Source organism: Cornus florida, unplaced genomic scaffold, assembly GCF_030987335.1.
Source record: "Cornus florida cultivar Cherokee Brave unplaced genomic scaffold, ASM3098733v1 CherokeeBrave_3.0.0_Hap2_Chr06, whole genome shotgun sequence".
NCBI lineage: Eukaryota > Viridiplantae > Streptophyta > Magnoliopsida > Cornales > Cornaceae > Cornus > Cornus florida.
Window position 1 is genome coordinate 28,847,758 of NW_026775576.1, and position 5,346 is coordinate 28,853,103.

The window sequence follows — 5,346 nt, forward strand, 5'->3', positions numbered from 1 at the left end:
AACTAATTAATTTCTCTAGAATTTAAATTAATTTCAATTGACTCCAAATAATTATATGCCTATGGTACTATCATAGTAATAACATATATCAACTCAAAAAATTAATTAAGTAAGTGGAACAATTAAATAGAAATTAATTAATTCAAAATAATTAAATCTCTAGACTCTAAAACAACTCCAAATGACTTTATACTGATACAAGTTATAGATCAAGTCATGGCCTTCAAGAATATCATGTCCTAGCTTAATTTCATGCAAGGTAGTAGAACCTATTAATTTAAAAATTAAGTATAAGACATATAAACAATTTATTATAAGCTATAAAAACAATTAAAACACTTAGATTAAAACCTAAATCACCCCCTACCTCACAAGAAGATTGTTCCTCTCGAATCCAAAGCAAACAAAGGAATTTTACAATTTCCTTCAAGGGTTATGTAGAGGAAGGTGAGGCAAGTAATTTGTGTTCCAAGCTTTTAGGTCTAAGGTGAGTGAAAGGAGATCAAAACCAAAGTTTTAAGCCTAGGTTAATGGTTTCTTTCAATGGTTTTAATGTGTAAAATGAAATAATTAAAACACTTTAGTGTATTCCTCCACTCACTTGGTCAATGGAAGTCAAACACACCTTGTCTTGCACCATCCCCTCACACACACAAAAGCTAGACTTTAATTTGGAGCCTACACTTGTCATTAATCTAATGGTTCATTTTAAGCTTAATCTAAAGCCTACACTTGTCAACAATCCAAGCCAACAAGTGCACCAATGCTAGGCCAACAAGTAAGTGAATCTCCACCCTGCACATGTCATATTCAAGGCTTCCAAATGTTAACCAATGAGATGCTTACAAGTGGCCCAATGAGAGTGCAACACTTGTCCACTTTTCGGTAATTACAAAATGGTCCTTTTTGAAAATATCTTCCAAAATAAATTGCAAAAAGTCCCTAAGAAAAAAAATAATTACTTTCTATAATTACAAAAAAACCCTAAAAACAAATATTGTTTTCGAAGAAACTATGCATTCATACCCTGTTACGTAAAAGTAAACAATTAGCATACTTTTCTAGAAAAGTAAAAATACACAAAGCATGTAATTTAAATATCATGGATGCATGCAAAAATTGGAACCAAATCTGAGCACAAAAAGTGAGATTACGCGAAGAAAATCATTCTCGGGAAAAAGACGAAAAGTGAATAGTGTCAAAAAAATAAAAATGTAGAAATGACTCAGTCCTTAAAGAAAGTTGTCAATCCAAAGAAAAGAGTCTCAGAAACCATTTCCGAGCACTGGAGATGACACTAAGTGATGAGTAACCGAACTTAGAAAAGAAAATTCAATGGAAAAAATTTATCCGTAATATTTCAGAAAAAGTAAAGGAAGGAAAATAACCGGGTCATTACAACCTATCATCCTTAAGGAAATTTCGTCCCTGAAATTAGGAACAACCTGAGGAATATCGAACAAGGATCAAACACAAGGTCACACTGAGGAAAGGATCTTAAAGAACTAAAGAACAACTCTAGAAGCCTCAAGATCCAACTGAAAGAAAGCGAAGCCACGAACCGAAAACAACTCCTCAAACAAATTGGCATGTCAACTCAATGTCAACCACCGAAAGAATCCGAAGACAACGAAATGTCGAAACATGCACTACAACAGTTTCAGCTTTTACCAGCGCTCAAAAACGCTTGTAAAAGCCTTAAAAAGCGCTGGTAATTGAATTACCAGCGCTTTACCAGCGCTTTTTTACCAGCACTTTTTCAAAAGCGCTGGTAAATCTAGTGTCGGTAGGGCTTTACCAGCGCTTCTAGAAAAGCGCTGGCATAAGGTATTTATCAGCGCTTTTTGAAAAGGCGCTGGGAAAAGCGTCACCATTTTTTTTTTTGAAGAAAAAAAGAAACCCACCAGCGCTCCTTAAGGAGCGCTGGTGATTACCATTTATTTATTTATTTTTATTTATTTTTTATTTGGTGGTGGTTTTGGTTTTGGTTTTGATTTTGGTTTTGGTTTTTTTTTCTTTACCTAAAGAAACCCATTTATAATACATGTTTATATATAAAAATAATTACCATCCAAATGTCTACCGATTAACATGCCAAATATGAAAATAACATTCAAATTACATGTCTACTAATAGATAATATTGTACTGAACACCAAGTTTTTACAAAAGAACTATACACAAAATGAAAAGAATTTTTCACAAAAGTAGTAAATACAACCACGACCCCATCTTCAAACTTTCTTTGTTCTAGCTTCAACTTCATCTTCAAACTTCTCTAAAAACACTTCTTAGAAATTGTTACCTTCTTCAGAACTGTTCGCCCTTACAATGTACACCTGGAAAGAGAAATTGAATTAATATGACATGTTTGTGCCAAACCATCTGATAGCTTCATTCAAAGATTGGTAAAACAAATATACACGAGGGACATTATTAGAAAAATTACCTCTAATCAACGGGCAGAAGTGCAATCTCAATTTCTTGGAGTGATTTTCCTTTCCTTTCCATCACATTCCTCTTCACAAAAACCACAGCTAGCAAGCAAAAGGTAGCGAAGATTGTGTAGAGAACTTGTGCCCCAAGTTGTTCCAGCAGGCACAGAAACAACAAACTGACAAAAAAATTTATTAACTGTTGAAGATGCCAATTTCTATAAGCAGGGAATAATCAGAAGTTCAAGATATTGATAAAGACATAGAATTCATCCAAACCCTAGGCATATATATAGATAGAAGCATTCCCAAAGAAAAAACTAATTGAACTTCATCTCAATGTACTATATCCTAATGAATGACTAAAACTTGAAGCCATTCCAGATATTGTTATAGGCTGAACAAAAAGGTAGGCTCATTACCTCATCAAGGCTCATTCAACATTATATGCAGTTCGTCCCTAGCCTCATCTTCAGGTTTAAGGAAGTTGTGATATTCTAGCTGAGTCATCTCCCCACCAGTCACTGGGTCAAACTGGCATCGATAGAAGCTGCATAAAGGTTCGATAGAATATAAATGTTTTGCTGAATATGTTCAAAATTCTTGTAAAAAAAAAGAAGAAGATAAAAATGCAAAAGGAAATAGAATTATGTGTGCACACTCGCATTGTCATTGAGAGAGAATATAAACAAAAAGTAGAGGAAATTATGTGCTACTTTGGCTAATCTCCTTCTCATAAGCCACATGTTACCATTCTTTCCAACTCATACAGTAGGCTAGTCTTGTTAGAACAAATAACAAATAAAAAAAATGCTGCAATTCAGCGGAAACCATTTTATATTCCGAACACACCCTAAATGCTAGTTAGTTTATTGTCATTCTACCAAAATATTACTCCTAAAGGTTAAAAAAAAAAAAAGTAACATAAACACTAAGATGCTTCTACAACACTACATGGCTATATTAAATCACGTAAAATTTGATATTCTCTTTCCTGATAAATCATCGTCAACCCAAGCTAAGAATTACTAATGTATTCTTTTGGTGACCAAATGCAATGATGTATTGAGAACCTTCAAGCAAACGAAACTTAGCCACTGACCACTCTAAGCTGAAATACTTGGGCAATACTCATGTTAATGAAACACTAAACCATCAGATCCACACTAAACCATCAAATGCAAAAATATGCAAGTTTCTGTTGGCATAAAACATAAATACTCATTGCTAGTTTTATGGTCCATCACATCCAAAGTACTGAACCTCGCTATCTATCGATCATCCCCGGACCCCAGCTATAAGTCAACTAACCATGGGAAACATATAAACACTAGTAGCATGCAGATACAATAGCAGATCAAACCTTACAAGAGAATAAGACCATATCCCTGCTCTCATTATCACTATTTGGTATAATTCCTAGTACATTTTCAAGCTGACTGCATATTTGGAGCAAAGGATATGGTTTGTAAGGTTTCACCAATTAACTGTTGAGACTTGAGGGATTCAAGACTTCCAAGTTTTTTTTTTTTTTTGTCCGGTAAGTTTCAAGACTTTCAAGTTAATCCATCAAGAAAATATACAATAATTAAAACTAATGAAAGTTAAAAGCTGTTAAGAGAATCATTTATAAAGTGACTAATTAACCATTACTACAAGAATTCAAAGCGCTCATTTTGTATTTTTTTTAATTCAAAGAGTCCTTTTTCAACATTACAGAATATATATCAAAGTATTCTTAAAATCACAGTCCCAATGATCAAATACAGGTTCACAGTGATTTCTCAATTTTTCCACAGTCTTCATTATCACAGTTTCATGCTTTACAATATTTGTAACATGGCAAAATATATATAAAATCTCACCTAACTAAAATCCCAAATTCCCATTTCAAAATAAAATTCCAAAAATCTCCAAAACATTTTAATTAACCCTTCCTTCAGAAATTTTCAAACATGAACTCATATATATATTTATATGAATGACAGGGGAAAGATGTTTACCCGAAAGATAGAGAGAAGAGCAAAGGAATGAAGAGAAAAATCCGAGAGAGAGACCAACCCGAGAACGATGAGATGACAACCGGAGATTCGCCGGAGAAGATGACCGAAAATTGCAGCGGTGGATGGCGGCGAGATGAGAATGTTATCTTCTTGGCCGAGGGTCGGCCGGAGACGAAGCCGATGGAGAAGAGATGAGATCGAGAGCAAGGGGCCAAGGTTTGGCCAGAGATCTAGCCGAAAAACCCATAGCAGAGAGCTCAAACAAAGAGAGAGGGGTTGGCTTCAGTGGTGGTGTGAGGATATGGTGTGGAGTGATAGTGGTGGCTGTAGTGCAATAGGTTAAGAACGAGAATAGAGATAGAGGCGATTGGGGAGTTGCAGAGAGAAGGAGAGGGGACAAGTTCAGAGTTGAGACCAAGAATAGAGATCTGGTGAATGAGAGGTTGAAGAGAAACCTAGGGCTCGGATGAGATAAGGTTAGAAGAAATAAATGGAAAAATAAAAAAATAAAAAAGTGAAATAATGTTAAAGCGCCAATTTTTCCTGCATTAAATTTCACACTATTAGCCCTATACCAGCGCTCCTACTAAGAGCGCTAGTGTTAGTTCACCTATACCAGCGCTTTTTAAAAGAGCGCTAGTATATTAAAAAAATAAAAAAGTGAAATAATGTTAAAGCGCCAATTTTTCCCGCATTAAATTTCACACTATTAGTCCTATACTAGCGCTCCTACTAAGAGCGTTGGTGTTAGTTCACCTATACCAGTGCTTTTTAAAAGAGCGCTGGTACGATTGCACTTATACCAGCGCTCTTTAAAAAGTACTGGTAAAACCCTAATCTGGTGTAGTGATGACAAAAGAAAAGAGTGACATGGCAGTACGAACATCGACCAAAACCCGCCCACGACTT

At 35.0% G+C, this 5,346-nt stretch overlaps 1 long non-coding RNA gene across 1 annotated transcript; it reads right to left on the reverse strand.

The window, feature by feature from the left end:
- Positions 1-2,099: 2,099 nt before the first annotated feature.
- On the reverse strand, positions 2,100-5,078 carry LOC132311256 (uncharacterized). Its single transcript, XR_009482896.1, has 4 exons — positions 4,438-5,078; positions 2,857-2,984; positions 2,449-2,613; positions 2,100-2,338 (listed from the first exon to the last, which is right to left on the reverse strand). It is a non-coding gene; the product is annotated as an uncharacterized LOC132311256 (long non-coding RNA).
- Positions 5,079-5,346: the final 268 nt, after the last annotated feature.